General features: G+C 36.8%; 1 long non-coding RNA gene across 1 annotated transcript; it reads right to left on the bottom strand.

Annotated features, from left to right (window-relative positions):
* Positions 1-553: 553 nt before the first annotated feature.
* LOC150069318 (uncharacterized) lies at positions 554-19,693 on the bottom strand. The gene is made up of 3 exons (XR_016535388.1): positions 19,587-19,693; positions 17,114-17,201; positions 554-724 (listed from the first exon to the last, which is right to left on the bottom strand). It is a non-coding gene; the product is annotated as an uncharacterized LOC150069318 (long non-coding RNA).
* Positions 19,694-21,213: the final 1,520 nt, after the last annotated feature.

The raw sequence follows: 21,213 nt of genomic DNA, 5'->3' as shown, positions 1-21,213 counted from the left end.
GTTCACATAAAGATTTGTAATTTATGAGTCCCACTCATAAAATCTTAATACCTGCTAAGAAGGATTAAAGCATCTACTCATGTGACATCATTGCAAGGCAATGTAGGCTAAACATTGTGGAAGTCATCATGCGAGTAATTTCCTGGGTATTCAGAGGAGGAAAGCACTTTTTTTGTTAGTGTTTCAGAAGAGATAGAATATAATCTGAGGTTTTTTAAAGAAAGAAAGAATCATTATGGGTGGAGAGATGGGGATATCATCTCATGCAGAGTAAATAATGTGAACAGGACCATAGAGCTGAAAAAGCATGCTAAGTATAGGGTCCAAAAATCTAACACTTCTGAATACATGTTTACATAAGGAAGGAAAAGGAGAGGAAAGTAGGCAAAGGCCAGTTTTACAAATCCTTAGATACTATGCTAAAACATCTTCTGTCTATTCAGTAAATGAGAATGGATGAAGTCTACTGAGGTGGTTAAGTATGGAGATATGAAAGGTCTCTTAAATAAGAAAACAGAGAAAGAGAAAATAGGAAAGGCTTATAATGTTGCTTGCTGAGATGGATAGAATCAACATCAACGTAGCTTGGAGAGTGAGGAATCCTAGTGCTGAGGTAAACAGCGGTTTTCCACATGGAATGAGTTGTCTTGAGATTTTGTTGAGTTCAGTTGATAATAAACCATGATGATGGGTGGGAGATGGAAAGATGAGATGTCGAAATGAGCTGGAAAAAAGTAATACAAATAATACAGTGGTTGAACTCACAGGTTTCAATTGTGTTTGTTTCTAGCTGACCTTGGTCAAGATACTTAAATTGTAAGACATTTAATTGCTTAATTTAAAAAGATGTTTATAATAGAGTGTTGTGAAGTTTCAGTAACATATTTGGCATATGCAAGCTCATTTTTGTGGTGGCTGGCACATACCAAATCTCTAATACGGAGTAGGTTTATTGAGATTTTGGCCTTACTGCTACTAGGAGATTGATACTGTCGCTGGATCTTTAAACAAGGTAAGCAGAATTGATACCTCTTTTAAAATAAAATTAATCTCTGTTGCCTGTAACTGTGGGTAAATGAGTTACCACATGCACCATTTTCTTGGTCCATCGGTGGGGCTTGAACTCTGGGCCTGAACGCTGTCCCTGAGCTCTTCAGCTTAAGGCTTAGTGCTCCACCACTTTGAACCACAAGAACACCTCCAGTTTTCTGGTGGTTTACTAAAGATAAGAGTTTCACAGACATGAGTGCCCAGGCCTGCTTTGAATGGTGATCCTCAGATCTCAGCCTCCTGAGTAGCATGAGCCAGCCATCAGCACCTGGCTACATGTTCTTTTATTATGAATGTGCCAACTAATAAAACCAGTTTAGTATTTATTCTCATTCTCTATGAATCTACATACTTGTCAGTGGTTGTAAATAGAGTGCTACTTTCATTCCAGATTAACAAAGAAATCATGCATTTACTACTTGTGGGTTCCCCCCTATTTTTATGGCATATTAACTTCAATTACACGCGTATAGAGCTATAAGTAGTATTTCTTAATAATTAACCAAAGGCAGAAACTTAGTATCCTTTGCATTTACCATGTTTAATAAAACCATGTATACTCATCAAATAAGCTTTTTTAAAAGTAATCACCTAGATATGACTAAATTCAATTCAATTTAATAGAAAAAACAGGGAGTGAGGATTTATTGGTTCAATCCACTGGCAATCCTAAGAGGACTGGTTTTGAGAACTTCTCAGGATTTGACTTTGCCCATTTTGGACTCAGCATATCTGGTCATAAATGACACTTGTCTTTCCTGATTTTATCTGAATATTCTGGATTACAAATGAAAAAAGAAGCAAAGAAAACAAGTATATTATCAGAGTCAGAGGAAAAGGATATTATGAACGCTCTCTACTCCCCCAATTCCTACAGAAGTTTTTTTTACAATTCATGAATTTAAAAATGTGTCAAAATTCAGTTAGAATAGATACCACCAAGAACAATAGCGGAAAGCGCTTTTCTTCTCAGCAGATTTTCTGCCTTTTATTCTGAGAGCGCATTGATAGCACATCCTAGGCAGTCAATCAATACTTGTTGTATTGAGTTGAACCTGATCCGGACCCATTCTTTCTCTCAGGCTTGCTTCTACAACTCACTCTCTTTAGTTTTGAGAACTATTTCAACACATAGATGGTACAAAACAGGAAGTTATGAATTCTGAAAATAAAAGTAGCTTTTATATATTTTACAGCTTGACCCTATTTTCTCCTCTTTATACTCCTCAACCATTCCAAATTTGTGGTTTATTTATTTATTTGATGCCAGTCCTAGGGTTGGAACTTAGGGCCTGGGCACTGTCCCTGGACTCTTTTTGCTCAAGACTAGCACTGTGACACTTGAACCACAGTGCCACTTCCAGCTTTTTCTGAGTATGTAGTATCGAGGAATTGAACCCAGGGCTTCATGCATGCTGGGAGAGCATGCTACCACTAGGCTACACTCCTAGCACCCCCCTCTGTTTTTCTTTGTGAGAGAAAAAGAGGAGGAATGGAAGTCACTGAACAGTCAATGGTTTTTGATAGGAAGCCCTGGTGGATGGTTGGTAAAACTGTACCAGTTGTAAGAAATGAATAGATGGATGGCAAACTTAGGCTGCTTGTAGATGAGAAAGAAAGCAGAAATGACTTCAAGTGCACAAGAGGGTAAACTCAAAGCACTTTAATCTTTGATGAATGTGATTGAACTCTTTCTGCTACTCAAGAAAAGACAGAAGTGCTCACAAGAACACATCCTGTACTGGCTCCCTGCCACCATCACCCTTGCCTTCTGCATAATTATCAAGCATTCATATTTAAAAATTTCTTCTTCAAGTAAGAAGAATCTACTACCTGAGACCTGTGTAGCAAGGGAAGCCAAATATCACAAATGGGGAACTGGAATTGGAACCAGGAAGGCAGGTACTACATTAGAGATTTTTGGAAAGCTACAAATTTTCAGTGTTTTTTTCTATCATGGCTCACTCTTTCCTTCATCATGGAATCCACTCTGTGACTGCTGTCCTAAGTAGCATGGAGGGTGAAAAAGAAGGAAGAGTATATATCTAGTTATGTTAGTAGAAAACCTAGGGATAAAGTACTTTCTGTGGATTAGTAAGCAGGACATTTATACTTAATAAAAATGATCACATCTATACAGATGGCACAAGCTTATAATCTTAGCCAACAAGTAGACTGGGACATGGAAGAAAGTGGTTCAAAGTCAACTTGGGCAGAAAAAGTCTTTAGGACTCCAATCTTTATTTTTATTTTTATTGCCAGTTGTGGGGCTTGAACTCAGGGCCTGAGCACTGATCTGGGACTTTTCTCAGGCTAGATCTCTACCACTTGAGCCACAACACCACTTCCAGCTTTTTGCTGTGTACATGGTACCCAGGAATCGAACCCCGATCTTTGTGCATGCTAGGCAAGCACTCTACCACTAGGCCAAACTCCCAGCCCCTAGGACTCCAATCTTTAATTTACTTCCAAAACTTCCAAAACAAGTTTTGACTCATATGATAGAACACCAGCCAAGCAAGTAAAATATAAATAAATACAAACATAAATAAGTATTTAGGAAGTTCTATTACCTTAGTAGCAAGAAGTTATCCTAGGTATTCCATGGTCATGGGTAGGGAGAACCAACATAGTGAAAATGGCCATACTGCCAAAATTGATATGCAAATTCAATGCAATCCCCATCAACATCCCAAAGATATTCTTTACTTAAATAGAAAATACAATCCAAAGGTTCATATGGAACAAGAAAAGACCTAGAATAGCCAAAACAATCATAGGCAAAAAGAACAATGCAGGTGGTATTACAATACCAGACTTCAAACTCTACTATAGAGCCTTAATAACAAAAACAGCATGGTATTGGCACAGGAATAGACCAGAAGATCAATAGAACAGAATAGAAGATCCAGAAATAGAACCACATATATAGTCAACTTGTATTTGACAAAGGAGCCAAAGATATACAGTGGAACAAACACAGCCTATTCATTATTGGTGTTGGCAAAACTGGGCATCCACATGCAGAAAACTAAAAATTGACCCTAGCCTTTCACCATGCAAGCATTAACTCAAAGTGGATCAAAGACCTCAATGTCAGACCAGAAACCGTGAAACTGCTACATGGTAGAGTAGGAGAGACACTGGAACTCAGAGACACAGGCAAAAGATTCCTGAACAGAATCCCAGGGTCACAACAGATTGGAGAGAAACTCAGTAAGTGGGACGACCTAAAAATAAAAATTTCTGCACAGATAAAAGCATAGCCATAAAAGTAGAAAGACAGCCAACCAACTTGGAAAAGATATTTACCAATAATCAGATAAATGCTTAATATCCAGTATCTACAGGGAAATCAAGAAACTAATGCCCCCCCCAATCCAAGAAACCATTCACTAAATGGGCAAGGGAACTAAAGAGAGACTTAATCAAAAGAAGAGATTAAAATGGCAGAAAAGTGTATGAGAAAATGTTCATCATGTATGGTCATAAAAGAAATGCAAATAAAAACAACCCTATGATACCACCTTATCCCAACAAGAATGGTCAAGATTTTGAACTCAGACAATGACAGATGCTGGTGGGGTTGTGAAAGATAAAGGAACCCTACTGCACTGATGGTGGGATTGTAAGCAAGTTCAGCCACTCTGGAAAGCAGTGTGGAGGTTTCTTAAAGAACTGAAAATTGATCTTCCCTATGATCCTGCCATACCACTTCTGGGCATCTACCCTGAACATCATAACCCAAAATATGATAAGGATACCTCCTCAGCTATGTTTATCTCTATACTATTCACAATAGCCAGGCGATGGAAACAATCCAGATGACCTACTGCATCTACTGCATACAGAGAATGTGATATATATATATATATATATACACACACACACACACACACACACACACACACACACACACACACACACAATGGAATTCTACATAGCCAACAGACAATATAAAATAATGGCATTTGCAGGGAAGTGGATGATTCTAGATTGAATCATGCTGAGTGAGAAAACTGAAGACCAAAGGAACAAAAGGTGCATGGTATCCTTAATATGTGGCTATTAGGTCCAACCAGTACAAGAGTGAGGACTCAATAGTTGCTTACCCAATGCTATGGACATGGTACTGGAAATATAAACACAACTACATAGACATAAAAACTTATGACTCTATAGACATAATGCTTTAGTACATAGATTAATATGTATCTATAACATACAAACCCTCAGCCTAATTTTGATTATGTTCTAAAATCTAAGTGCCTATGATTGTATATAGAGATTTCCTTCTTGAATACTTGTTTGTTAAACACGTCATTTGAAATATGATGTAAAAATCAATGTTAATAAATTCTTTAATAAAAAAGAAAAAAGAAGTTATCCTAGGTGAATAGCTTCATAAAAATAAGTAAATGGACATATTAACAGTCTAAAAACCAACCTAGATGTCCCTCAGTTGATGAGTGGATCAACAAGATGTGGTATTTGTACACAATGGAATTCTATGCTGCTGTCAGAAAGAATGAAATCCCCCATTTGTTAGGAAATGAAAAGACTTAGAAAAGATCATATTAAGTGAAGTAGGCCAGACTCAAAGGAACTTAGGCTCAATGGTTTCCCTCATTTGTCATAATCAGTAGAAACCTTGGGCTCTCCTAGCAGAGATTTGCAATACAGCAAAACCTTGATACAAAAGGCCATATAGTAGGACGCTAAATGAAAGGATCCCTAGGATATAGAAACATAAGCCATATAATGAATGATTGTTGTTCTTAAGGTACTATGTTATCTCTCATCTCTTTTTCTGTCCCTTGGTTATCTCATATTGTTACAGTATCTCACTTTGCTACCTGATATATCGGATATATTTGTATTTGGTTATTTGAAATTGGATAGGGAACGAGGGAAAACAAGATGAGGGATGGGGGTGGGGGGAGGGAAATGGGGACCAAGACATATGAAAGGGTATCAATGTATGAGAATTAATGCACCATCTATCTGGCAAATATTATGTAACCCTTCTATTAATTACAATACAAATATATGAAAAAATGTTTATTGTTGGCCAAACTTATCAACTCCCAATGAACATACATTTTGTAATGTATAATAATTATTTGTGATAAAGAGATCATCCTGATATAATCCTGTGAGTTATTCATGATACATTGCTTTAGGATTACTCATGATAAACTTATTTCTGCAAAGAAACCTAGGCTAAGGTATTGGGAGATTTCCTATTTGTAAATTTTAATTTAATTTTATGGTAAAGGTGATGTGCAGGGGATTAGAATTACATAAGTAAGGTAATGAGAGCATTTCTTGTTGAGCAGCGTTATCCCCTCTCTCATTTTCTCCCACTTTTCCTCCATCTCCTCCCCTCCTCAAGTTGTAAAGTCCATTTCTAAAAAAATGGGAACAAGAGTTTTTATGTTTATTTTTCGCCAGTCCTGGGCTTGAACTCAGGGCCTGGGCACTGTCCTTGCGCTTTCTCAAGGCCAGTGCTCTGCCACTTGATTCACAGCACCACTTCTACCCTTTTTCTGTTAAGTGGTACCCAAGAATGGAACCCAGAGCTTCATGCATGGTAGGCAAACACTCTATCACTAGGCCATGCTTTTGGCCCACAGAGATTTTTTTTCTTTATAGTTGGTTTTTGTTTTTGTTTTTTAAATGTGTTATGTGAAGTTATTGCTTTTTCATTCTTTTTTTTTCTTTGTTTTATTTCTTGCTGTCATTGTTTTTGATTCTGGTACTCTGTGCTGTGTATATTTTGTCTGATTTGGGAAAGGAAAGGGATCATGTGATGGTGAAACAAAGGACAAAGGGTAAACCAATGCAACATCGACACTCACTATGTTGGAAATGAGATGTTCTATTTTAGGTCGTTAATCAGGAATATGTAGACATCAAATATTCTTACTCAAGCTCAGGTAGGAAAGTACAAACAAAGGAACAAACCACTACCAACAAAAGGCAAACAAAAGTCAAAAGGCAAACCAGCGTCAAACCTAGATCTACCAGAAATATTTGGAGTTCAAAATTGAGTAAATAGGTGGCTGGTAATATTTTGTAATTGTGATCTTTTTGTCAAGGTAAGGAATTCTTGTGGAAAGCAAGGAAAGAACTGTAGACAACATGAGGGAGCAGTAAAACAGTATTGTGGGATAGGTTTTGGTATTATTGGTAGTAGCATTCATTGTATTTACTTGTCTAAATTGCATGCAGAACACAAAGCTTTCCCTCAGTTTTTTATGGCACACTTTATAAACAATTTGTTTATTGTTTCTTATTTCCTCTTGTGGCTTTAAATTTTTATGTTGTGTTTTTCTTACTACTAAGTCATCTCTATAGCCACAATCAGAATGTACCATACTTCCTTGTTGGTTTTGCTGGAACACCTGTAATTAATACGTAGTAATGTCTTCCTAATTTCAATTGCAAACCCCTGGGGCAAGCACTGGGACTAATTATCCATTTTGTAGCATACCTGGAACAGCCTTTCAATTACCATGACAAGCTTACTTCTACTATCCTGTCTGTTCTTGTACTCTGGTTTCCTTGTACGTATGGCACCCTGTACCTGACTTAGAAAGTAGGCTATAGCTAAGCAGCTGACTTTGGAGCCCTTGAAAATCTGACTCCTTTATGCATATGTGATCTTCAAATGTAGATCTGAACCTATGCTTTCCTGGTACCAGGAATGGATGAGACTCATTTACTCATGTTCCCAATCTTCACTCAAAACCTCAGGAAACAAAGCAATGCATGACAGACTCAGCTTTTATTGTCTCCCTTTTCCCTCACAGGACTAAAAGTTTGCATTTATGTCTAAATTTAGAGTTAGGAAGAATACTTTTTCAAAGCGTTTTTACTGGGCAGGAAATGCCACATCTTAAAGGGTAGCAGAGTGTTTCTATAGCTGGAACAGACATCTGAAATGATTTAAAACCAGCATGGAAGATAACCAAATTTTTGGCTTGTAGATTCAAAGAAGAAAGAATTGGCAGTTATTTGCATTGTGTGTTCATTATAGAGAAGCAATTAAAGCATCAATAAATAACTCAGGAGCTTTTGGATTCTGTTTATTGGCTAACCAACAGAATAAATGAATCATAAGATAATTATTTCTATTATTTAAGTATGTGACTGCAGCTACAAATTCTGAAATGTTGTATGAAATAAAAATGAGAGCTTAAGGTTTTGTCAATTTAGAAACAAGGATTTGCTGTGTCACCCCGTGGCCCAGCTTCTTTTCCTGGCACAATGCAAAAATGGCACACATATCTTTTGACAGCACTACTGTGTTGCTCATTTAGAATTTAGGAAACACACTGAACAGCAGTTAGCAGCCAAATGGCTGGGAAGTGAAAATGACCTAGTAATCAGAGTAAATATGCATTATGCTGTCTATTATCATGTGTAAATATTACAGAGAAAAATCAGAGCACAGATATGTAGAACTTCCTTTGGGAGGCTCATATGAATGTAAGTGTTGCCATGGCTTTTTGGCATTGTTTTTGGGTGACAGCTACAAAACATACTGATATGATAAATAATAGGTCATTGTCTCCATTTACTCACTTACAAATACTGGGACCAGGAAGAATATTGCCCTGACATTTACAAATCCTGAACTTGTCTCTCAGTGATCAAGAGGTATCTGGAAAGGTGATTGCAGCATGGTAAGAGCTTATATAACTTTATAACCTTGTACATCCAATTGCTTTAGTTGCTTATATTCAAATTCACTTGATTATTTGCTAATATTATTAATTCTTTTTTTAAGATTGAAATATGTTAAGATGTTAATGTCATTTTATTTATATTCATCTTTCAAGCAAGCCGGCTGTGGAAGAAAGTGGAAGTATGCAACACCTGGGTTGCATGCTGTGCTATGTAGAGGCATGGAGCAATAGGCAAAAGTCTTTATTTTAGAAGTTTCAGAGATACAGTCTACTTGGAAAATTAGGTTAACTGAGGAGACACGCTTTTAGCAAGGCTCTGAACAGCAAGTGTACACGCTTTCCCACTTTCTGTATTGACAGCTAACAGACTTGGAGAAAACAGATCTAAAAATATCTTGATAGCAAAAAAGAGAAAGAAATGGTGGTGATGGTGGTAGTAAATATTTATAGCTTTGAAGACACCCAATACCCTTTCTCCATTACTTGAAGTTGCTCCTTCCTCTAATATTGAATATAGTGTTGGTTGGTTGGTAAATTTAGATACTTATTTGACATTAATGGAAGCACAGGATCCCTGAAAGTTCTTTCTGTTGGATTCTTTTTCTTACTATTCCATACTATTGTAGGACAAATATACTCATGCCCTAAAAACAGGTTAATCACTTTCCTTAGAAAGTTTCCATAGAACACCATCTACCTAGATACTGTTGCTGACCTTGGAAGCTACCCTGTTCTTAACTATTTCCTCCATCATCTTTATGACCACACATCTTTTCAGAAGCTTTTTTAAAAATTAAGTTTATTGTCAGGGTGATATACAGATGAGTTACAGTTACATATGTAAGGTAGTGAGTACATTTCCTTTCGGATATGGTTACCCTTGTCCCATGTCTCCTACTTTCCTCCCTTGCAACTCTCTCCATCCAAATTGTTGAGTTCATTTCTAACATATTGTGTGTATCCCTGTTACATTGTTTCATCCTTTTTCCTTTGTCTCACCATTTTCTTGTTCCCTTCCTTTCTTTAATTTAAATCTACATATACACAATACTCCAGGTACCCAAAAGAGATACAGGGATAATGGGAAATAAACCATGGGTGGAAATAACAAAAGAAAAAACAAATAGCTTCACATAGTACATTTAAAACAACAGCCACAAAGAAAAAACTTCTTGTTTCCATATCCTGGAGTTCATTTTGCTTACCATCATCTTACATGGTTATATGTACGTAGATATTGAACAACTTTGGACCTCTGCTATGAAAACCCTAGACATATACTAGACATTACAAATGAGAGAAACCATGGAGTCTATGTTAATTTAGTTCTGGCTTACTTCACTTAATATGAATTTTTCCCAAGTCTTTACATTTCCTTACAAATGGAGAAATGTCATTTTTTCTGATGGCAGCATAGAATTCCATGGTGTAAATATACCGCATCTTGTTGATCCATTCATTTACTGAAGGGCCTCTGGGTTGATTCCATATCTTAGCTATGGTGAATAATGCTGCAATGAACATAGTTGTGATGGTGGGTTTAGTATGGCCTTGTTTCTGGACATTTTGGTAAATGCCCAGAAATGAGTGAGTTCCATATCCTGGAGTTCATTTTGCTTAGCATCATCTTACATGGTTATATGTACGTAGATATTGAACAACTTTAGACCTCCGCTATGAAAACCCTAGACATGTACTAGACATTACAAATGAGAGAAACCATGGAGTCTATGTTAATTTAGTTCTGGCTTACTTCACTTAATATGAATTTTTCCCAAGTCTTTCCATTTCCTTACAAATGGGGAAATGTCATTTTTTCTGATGGCAGCATAGAATTCCATGGTGTAAATATACCACATCTTGTTGATCCATTCATCTACTGAAGGGCATCTGGGTTGGTTCCATATCTTAGTTATGGTGAATAATGCTGCAATGAACATAGTTGTGATGGTGGGCTTAGTATGGCCTTGTTTCTGGACATTTTGGTAAATGCCCAGAAATGAGTGAGTTTGCCAGGTCATAGCAGAGATCTATATTTAGTCTTTTGAAGAACTGCCATAATAGATTCCAGAAACTGGTTTTTTTTGGTCGGTCTTGAGGCTTGAACTCTGGGCCTGGGTGCTGTCCCTGAGCTCTGCAGCTTAAGGCTACCACGCTACTCCTGGACACAGGCTTTGTCCCTGAGCTCTTCAGCTCAAGGCTACTGCCCTAACCCTTGAGCCACAGGGCCACTTCCAGTTTTCTAGTGGTTAATTGGAGATGAGAGCCTCACATTCTTTAGTGTCTGGGCTGGCTTTAGACCACAATCCTCAGATCTCAACCTCCTGACTAGCTAAGATTAAAGGCATGAGTCACGGTGCCCAGCTCAAAAGCTTTTTAAAAGACAGTTCTGTGCAGATTATCCATCTTTGTTTCTGTTACTAGGGAAAAGCAAATTTTAATTAGTATAGTTTTAATATTAACAGAAATTCTATGCCTGATTGCTTCTTATAATAGCACCTCTGCTGTCAAAGGAGTCACCATATCTGGGGGTAGTCCTTCACAGTAACAATGTCAATCTAAATATGAATTTACATCTATATTATCTCAATAATAGGTATGGTGTTAATTTCACAGAATGGTGGAGCTTGTCCATGTTCAAGTCTTTCTTTTTTTCATATATTTTTTATTGTAATTAATAGAAGGGTTACATAATATTTGCCAGATAGATGGTGCATTAATTCCCATACATTGATACCCTTTCACATGTCTTGGTCCCCATTTCCCTCCCCTCACCCCCATCCCTCATCTTGTTTTTCCCCGTTCCCTATCCAATTTCAAATAACCAAATACAAATATATCCGATATATCAGGTAACAAAGTGAGATACTGTAACAATATGAGATAACCAAGGGACAGAAAAAGAGATGAGAGATAACATAGTACCTTAAGAACAACAATCATTCATTATATGGCTTATGTTTCTATATCCTAGGGATCCTTTCATTTAGCGTCCTACTATATGGCCTTTTGTATCAAGGTTTTGCTGTATTGCAAATCTCTGCTAGGAGAGCCCAAGGTTTCTACTGATTATGACAAATGAGGGAAACCATTGAGCCTAAGTTCCTTTCAGTCTGGCTTACTTCACTTAAAATGATCCTTTCTAATCTTTCCACTTCCTTACAAATGGGGGATTTCATTCTTTCTGACAGCAGCATAGAATTCCATTGTGTACAAATACCACATCTTGTTGATCCACTCATCAACTGAGGGACATCTAGGTTGGTTCCATATCTTTGCTATGGTAAATAGTGTTGCAATGAACATTGTTGTGCTGGTGGATTTAGTATGTCTTTGTTTCTGGATGATTGGGTAAATGCCAAGTAGTGGAATTGCTGGGTCATAGGGGAGCTCTATGTGAGGTGTTGCTGACAGTGCCACCTTTCTAACTGGCAAAGGATTTCCCAGAGATCCCTTAGCCAGAAATCTGGTCCCAGCGCTGCTGAAGTCCCTCCCCCTGCGCCGCCCACAGACCTGGTAAACAAAGCCGCCCACGGATCTTTCAGCTTTGTTTTACCAAACAAGCAATCTCAAACGAAAAACTGCAAAGCAAATCACAAGAGAAAAAGACTTTGTGAAGTGTTTAGATCCCGAATTTAGTGGAGACACAAGTTTCCTAACCTCTCCCCCCACCAAAAAAAAAAAAACAAAACCTGAATAACCTTTTTTTATTTTTTTACCCCATTTCATTTGCATTTTTAAATGTTCTTATTTTTCTCTTTGCCATTTAACCTACACCTTTTTTTCTAATTTTATGTTTTTTTTCTTTTTTTCTCCTCTCTTTTCCCGCAATGCTGCTGTCAATTTGGTCGTTCCTAGAAACACAGTGACAGCTCTGGGTACAGTATGAATAAAAACGATATCTATATTGATACAGTCACCTGCTTTTTAAACTCTGGGTTCTCAACCCTAGTATCTCTTAGGTAAGAACTCAGAACAGTGAGGAATCTCCCCCCACCTTTTTTCTTTTTTTGTTTTTTGTTCTTTTTTGTTTTTGATTTTGTTTTTTGTTTTGTGTGTGTGTGTGTGTGTGTGTGTGTGTGTGTGTGTGTGTGTGTTCTGTTTTATTTTGTGGCTGTTTTGTTTCTTTTTTCTTTTTTTTCTTTTCTTTCTTAGATTGGTATCATTGAAATCTCCTAAATCAACCTCTCTCTTTTCTCTATATATTCTTCTTATCACTCTTCTTATTTTGATAAGTTTTATCTAAGTTCATCTAAATTTTCTATACAAATACTCTACCTGTCTATCACCTTAAGTCAGTTATCCTTGCATGATACCCTTTCTTCATTACTATAATTTTCTTACACGCCTGTATTTATTCTTTTCCTACCTCCCTTGTCATCTTTCATATTATTTTTCTACCTCTAGTCCTCTGTTCATCCTTCAACTCTTATAATGCATGGATCTACATTTGATGGTTGTTGAGCAATGCTGTGTATCTAGGTGTTCAATTATACTCTAGGTCCAGAGGGACTTAAATACAATAGAGATTGGATTGAGGGGCTTATTGTTTTGGTCATAAATTGGTCATCTGTGATTGTATTAGATTTGTATGTAAGTGTACAAAAAGAAAGAGAGAGTGTTATTACCAATCTAAAAGAGGTAATATCTATTCTCAGCCAACTAAAAAGGTCTAGGTTGGTTATATCTGAAAAATTATAATCTTGTTTAGTATTAATCTTGCTCCCATCCTCAAATGGGCAGAACAAGAAAATCAAGAAAAATGTCAAATCAAGGAATAGCATCTCCCACCCAACATAAACAGGTAATGGAGCAGTCAGTGGCAAATCTAGAGGAGAGCCTTCCAAGTGCTATACAAATGCAATTGATAAACATCATTAATGAAAAATGTGAAAACATAAAGAAAGAGATAAGGGAGGAAGCCACAGTGAAACAAGAGGTAACCATAAACAAGGTGATATGTGAAAAAGGGGAAGACATAAAGGAGGCCATAATAAAGGTTTTTCAAAGAAAAATGGCTGAATTCATAGAATCCACAAACAAAAAAGGTGACTGAACTCCAATAAATGTCCAAAGAGAATAAAGCTGCTGAGCTAACCACTCAAATGGAACTCAAGGAGCTAAAGAAATCCATACATGACCTAAAACAAAAGATGCAAGGCATCAAAAATGAGCAATTAGAAGCAAGGGAGATGAAGAATAAAGTAGATAGCTTTGATAGCAGGTTAGACAATGCAGAAGAGAGAATATCGGGTTGAAGATAATTTAGTTATTATAGAAAAGGAACAGAAAATGAGTCAATTCAAATCTAGGAAATATGAGAAAATGCTACAGGAGGTCCAAGATACAATTAGGAAGCCTAATTTAAGGTAATTGGTATTGAGGAGGGTCTAGAGAAAGAGGTCAATGGTATTGGAAATATACTTCAGGGAATCATCTCAGAGAACTTCCCAGATATCCAGAAGGGAAGGCCCATCCAGATACAAGAAGCTTTTAGAACCCCAAACAGACCTGACCAGAAAAGGACATCCCACCGCCACATTATAATCCGAACTGTATCAATAGAGACCAAAGATAGGATCCTAAAAGCAGTCAGGGAGAAGAGAACAATCACATATAAAGGCAAACCAATAAGAATAACCCCAGATTTCTCAGCAGAGACCATGCAAGCAAGAAGAGATTGGAACAATATATACCATGCCCTGAAGTCAATCACTACCAACCAAGAATACTGTACCCAGCAAGCTCTCATTCATAACTGAGGGAACAATAAAAACATTCCATTCCAAGGAAAAGCTTCAACATTATGTAGCAACAAAACCAACATTACAGAAAATTCTCAAAGATGTTCTACACTTGGAAAACCAACACAAATGTAATACAGAGAAAGACATGACACCTAAAACGCATAACATCTAGGTACCACAAAAACTATCAAGACACAGGCTCTAATGAAAACTTGTAAAAATGGCAGGAACTAATGAATATTTCTCAATCCTGACTCTCAATATCAATGGACTTAACTCTCCAATTAAACTGCACAGATTATCTAGTTGGATCAAAAAAACAAGATCCATCATTCTGCTGTCTTCAAGAGACACATCTTACCCAAAAAAACAAACACCTTTTGAAAATGAAAGGTTGGAATAAACTCTATCAAGCTAACGGCCCACATAAACAGGCTGGAGTTGCCATCCTCATACCAGATAAAATAGACTTCAAACTAAAATTAGTGAGAAAAGACAAAGAAGGTTACTACATACTACTAAAGGGATCTTTCCTCCAGGAGGACATAAACATCCTAAATATCTACACACCAAATCCCGGAGCTCCGAACTTCATCAAGCAAACTTTACTTTCACTGAAAGCATACATAGATTGAAACACAGTGATTGTTGGTGACTTTAACACACCACTCTCACCTTTGGACAGATCAACAAGGCAAAAACTCAACAGAGAAACCTTAGAATTGAACAACTATATAGACAGACTAGATCTAACAGACAACTGCAGATTATTCCACCCAGCAACAACACAATATATGTTTTTCTCAGCAGCACATGGAACATTTTCCAAAATAGATCACATTTTAGGTCATAAAACAAACCTGGACAGATTCAGAAACACTGAAATTATTCCCTGCACTATCTCAGACCACAAGGGCATCAAATTGGAACTGAATACACATCTCCACCAACGAAAACCCTGTAACTCATGGAGATTGAACCAACACATTGTTGAATCACCAATGGGTCATCGAAGAGATCAGAACAGAAATCCAACAGTTTATGAAATTTAACAAAAAGGAGCACACAAAATACCAGCTCCTTTGGGACACGGCAAAGGCAGTACTCAGAAGAAAATTTATAGCTCTGAGTGCCTACAATAACAAATTGGAAAAATCGCAAACCAACCATTTAATGTGTCACCTTAAGCTCCTGGAAAAGAACAACAAACCAATCCTAATCCCACTAGAAGGAACCAAATTAATAAAATCAAAGCAGAATTAAATGAATTGGAATCTTTTTTTTTTTTAATGTATGTGGTACTGAGGAATCGAACCCAGTCGTGCATGCTAGGAAAGCACTCTACCAGTAGGCAAACTCCCAGACTTCCATGTTCAAGTCTTTCTATATTATTCCTTGTTATACTTTGATTAATTAGGAAGGAAATGATACATCCCAATCTTTTGAACCAAAAATAGATATCATATCTATAGATATGATAGAATTACAAGTGGTATCTTGATTCAGTGTACACTTAAACACTTTATACTTAGTAAATAAGATTGCAAAGGAAACTCTATTCACTCTACCCAGAGAGAATTTTTTTGTCTTGTCCACATCTCAGAAGCAGCTAGGGTATATTTTATGATTATTTTTGTCTCTACGGACTAAAATTAAAACATGTGCTAACTACAATGTATAAATAATTTTTCTAAGCTGTTCCAAGATAAGCAAACATGAGTATATTTTCTTCCCACAGAGAGTATGTAACCTTTTTGAAGAGGTTGGCAGACAAACAGTCTTAAAAGTTCTATGAATAAGAAGATAAATTTTCAAGCTGGGAATGTCAGGAAATATTTGCTGGAAAAAAGTTTCTTGAAAATTGCTGCACACAATCACTGACTCTGATTTTGCAGAATGTCCTAATTCAAGCTGGACCTGGACAGCATGTCTGTCTTCTGAGTGCCATGTACAGCTGATTACCTTTGGCAGACAGGACATTGGGATGGTGGTAATTAAACAAGCTTAGCCTTAAGAGTGTGTGTGTGTGTGTGTGTGTGTGTGTGTGTGTGTGTGTGTGTGTGTGTGAGAGAGAGAGAGAGAGAGAGAGAGAGAGAGAGAGAGAGAGAGAGAGAGAGAGAGAGAGAGAGAGAAGCAGATATCAAAACATAGACAGGCAGTCAGACAGAGACAGAAACAGAAACAGAAACTTGTTTGCTGTCTAGAATGAGCATCCTCGAAACAAAGAAAGCCAGAATACATAACATAGTATTTTTCTCTCAACTTGCAATTGTTGTAAAAAGGAACAAGTGGGAATGTACAAATAATAAAATAGACTGAACAGAGAATGAGTGCTCTTTACTATCAACTTGTTCTTTCATTATGGCCAATTATGGCTGAATTCTTTTAGAATGAGACCATTTCTCAGAAGATTCATTCTCTGCCACACTTGTTTAGATCTATTTGCAGGAGTCTAAATCAGCTAGATTGATTATATTGATCCTATTTGCTGAAATGAATAAGTAGAGAGCTGTTATTTCCAGATTCATATTCTGAGATACCTTCATTGTAACAAAATATAGGTAACAAACAATTCTCTTTTTTTCCATATGGGAGGAAATGGTAGGAAATTTAGAAACCTACCTCTTAATAGCAGAGGTAGAACTGAAAATCTAGTCTTCCAAGGTCAAAAACAGGTTGATTCACTACCATGTGTTGCCTCCCTTTGAGTCTAAAATAAAAATAGACCAACTTAATCAAGTATGTTTATCAAAGTTTTAGTCTATAGGGAATTTTTATTTTCATAGACAAGAGTAACATTCACTTTATAGTAGGCAATTTTAATGACAGTATTGGGACAACCTATATTATACTATAGTTTCATAAGTGCACTATACTTATCTATTAAAGTAAGTATACCATGAGTACACTTAACTATTAAAAGTTGTGTAAAAGAAGAGGAGAACCATATACTCTAAGAAATAAATCTGTAGTACCCTCCCCTAATTGGGGAAGAAAATCTCTTGTTTAGTCCTACAACTGAAATATCATTTGAAAAGCATTCCCTGAACTGCTGGTCTTTTTAACATCAGCAAATTCTAATTCCTACAAGAATTATAAATTGTCTTTGCCTCTCAGAAACAATCATTTGTTGAATATGAAGGGATACGTGAATAAAATCAGCAAACAACTTTTAGATAAAACATCTCTAATTAAGCAGCAAAAGAATATGGTCAAATTGAATTCAACAGTCATAGAATGATTGTTACTTTATTTTTTATTATGATGGTTACTTTATATTGAATGCTATGTGTTCTTCTACATGTATTTTATATATTAGTTTTTAATTATAAAAAACAATTCTGTGAAGTAAATATTTTTAGCACTATCTCAAAATAACATAAATGTCATTCACAGTCTCAAAGCTAGGAACTTGAGCTTAAGTCTAGTGCTCTCATGATTTATAGTTTGGCATAAGAATAGCTATGGCAAATGTCAGTGATAGTCTAAGTGGCTGCTGGAAGCCCTTTAAATTGTGTATTAAGTAGGTGATCACTTTACTGTGTCTCTATCCATGCCATTCCTCAGATTTCTTTTCCAAAGGAACATTAGTCTGATTTGATTTTGAACATAGAAAAAATTATTGACTAATCTATAGGCAAAATAATGCATTTGACAAATGACTACGAAAGGGAACACTCCAGAGACACACTTTCTAAAGGTTTAGTCCCTATTTTCTTAGGTATCCATGGCTAGGACAACAATATGGACGCCTCACTGACCCATGTGTCCCTATTAAAATTTTGCCTGAAGTAAGAAATCTTACCAACTGTTGTTCAGGACTGCAAAGGAATCCTCAGCTTTCAGTTTAATGTAACCTTGCCTTTACTTTGTACCTTTTCTCTCTTAACAATAGGTCTGAAAATCTTTTCCCTAAAAAATAACTTTCATACTAATGTAGGGAACCACTTTAATTCTCTCTCTCTCTCTCTCTCTCTCTCTCTCTCTCTCTCTCTCTCTCTCTCTCTCTCTCTCTCTGTCTCTGTCTCTCTCTGTCTCTGTCTCTCTCTCTGTCTGTCTGTCTGTCTCTCTCTTTCTGACTCCCTCTCTCTCTCTCCTCCATTCCCTACTACTCAAAATAAATGTGCAGGAAGAGTCAAATAAGCTAAGCATCACTGTTAAGGCTCACCCCCCAGTTCCACCTGACATCACTGGTAAGTTTATGTTTTTTGAACAGAAGTTTGCTTATCCTGGAATCTAGCTTCATTTTTCCCAGGTAAGAGTGCCAAAGGAAGGAAGTCAAACACAGAAGTTTTGTGATAGCTAGGCAAGATACTAAAAATTAATTTATTAACACAAAGCCTAATTCTAATCTATTTGACTTTTGCTTTGTATTTTGTTTCACATTTGTATATTTTTATTCTTTAGACACATAAGAATCTGTTTCAAAATTCTAGTAATTCTGATCCAGGACAAGCATTCCAGGCAAATGTCATTATGTGACATGTCACGGTGTGTTGGGGGCACCAGAATCAGGGAGTGAAAGGTGTATTGGTACAATTAGGGAGAAAAGGTGACAGGAGAGAAGAGAGAGGTCATTAAGACTCAAGAATACACTGTGGTGTGTCCAATCATTCGTAAAGGTCTTCCCTTGGTGGAAAGCTAGACATTTCCTGTTCTATTTTATTATTTTGTGTTTGAAGAAGGGAAATAAGATGAGCTCTTCAGCTCAACCATGACCTTGTCTCAAGCACACAAGACACTCCATTTTGGTGTGATGCTTCTTACTTGACACGTGTGGTCCACAAATCTCTAAAGAATTCTGCTCTGCTAAATATTCAAGAAGGGAGCTCAAGGAAAGGGAGGTAAAGGAAATGAAACAAAGACAAAAGAAAGAGCTAGGAAAGACAAGTAAAAACACATCTTACTTAAATCATTGTAATTTTAAAACATAGGGAGGAAATTTAGACTTATCAAGGATTTTACTGTAGTTTATTGGGGAAACAATCTATCATATCAATGGTTAATATGTTATTATTCTTATCAAACTACACTTCTGGAGAAAAAATTATTAGCTTATGATAGCATGATTTTCTTATAATTACTCTTATTTTACCTAAAACATTTTTGGTAAGCTATTTGGAGAAAGTATTTGTGTTTCCTAGTGAGAAGAAAACTCCACCCCTTTCTTCATGGTGTGATGATTCTAGTCCAAATGCACTGTATTTCTGGAAATGGCAAGTGAGACACTTGTTGCCATGGTGATTGTTAATAGTTCTGACTCAGATGTAGTGTTGCTATAGCAACTGCACTGGAGCCCTTGGGAGGTGGCACAGACTTTTTTTTCTTGTTCTTTTTTTTTTTTTAATCAGCAGAAAGAAGCTAGAAAGAACCATTTTAGTAGCTTCTTGCCGCATTGCGGTGACGAAGCTCTCCAGGCTATTTTATGCAATGAAAGATTGCCCTGTTTCTTCACTGATGAAGCAGATAACGTACACTGCAGAATAAATTTAGACCTATATATCATAGTAGCAAGCACACTATCTGCCTTTTAATGAATTCTAATTTTCTAACTGTAATAGCTTCTAATAACCCAGTTTGTCTCGGGTGACTATCTTCAAGAATCCTTAATGCCACTGGCAATACTGGAAATCAAAGGTCAAAGACTGACTAGGCCCAAATCATTGAGATGTACATGTCCCTGGCTTAAATGCAACCTCACAGAGGTAGAGGCATGATGTGGTGAACAACATATTTGGAACATCTGTTGTGATCATCTGGAATTGATTTTCTAGACTATATGCAGATATACTACCTACCTTGCATCTACCCAGTTCTGTAAATAATTGTTGGTACCCAGAAGGTCCTCTATGAGTAAGTGAATTAATTATTTTTTCCCTTTGGTCACTCCTTTCATTTGGTACCATTGCAAGGCCTTTTCTATATTTTGCTGTATCTAAGTGATATGTTCAGCAAGAGTATGTTCTTGAAAAGCTGAAACACTGGTGCAATTCTCTTAATTTAAAACACTTTGCCATTTTCTAAGGTGAACTTTCCAGGGTATGATACCCACTAAATTTCCTCAAGCTTTCATTCTGTCTCTCTCTCTTGTGCTTGATAGGAAGGCGGTCTGTGAGAGCCTTGCCCTCATCCCTTATGGCTTTAGTTATTTTTTTAAATAGGGTCCCATATTTTTCTTTGGGCTGACCTGGACCATGATCCTCTCTTTAACTGTGATGACAGGTGTAGATCACCCTACCAGCTTTATTAGTTGAAACAAAATGTTAACTTCACCCCTTTTCTCCCAGGCTGGCCATGATTCTGCTCATCTCTAGCTGAGATGACATCAATTACCACATGACTCACCATATTTAGTGTTAAGTGTTCTTTATAAGGAAGAAAGATGAAAACAAATGAGCCGTGATCCTGGTGAGCGAAGAGAGGCAGTCTGGACAGATGCTAGGAACCATTCACTTTGTAGAAATGCTACTGTGAAATATGGAGGAATGAATATGAAATATAAAGTATGTTACTCATTAAGAGAGGAAACTGTAAAAAAGAGTAAAATGCAAAGATAAAGATGACAGTTAAGAAAATGACATGACTTCTTTCAAGGCAGGATAATTTTCACCTTACTTTCGATAGCATTACTGACTGTACTGTATGAATGGCACTCGTAACCACCTCTTGTTGCTATAGCAATACTGCTATGGGAAAGCAAAATACAGGGATGATGGCTTAGG

Source organism: Megascapheus bottae, chromosome 1, assembly GCF_031878675.1.
Source record: "Megascapheus bottae isolate mThoBot1 chromosome 1, mThoBot2.hap1, whole genome shotgun sequence".
Lineage (NCBI taxonomy): Eukaryota > Metazoa > Chordata > Mammalia > Rodentia > Geomyidae > Megascapheus > Megascapheus bottae.
Note: the sequence above shows the minus strand (reverse complement) of the source record. Positions and strands in the feature narration are given on the sequence as shown.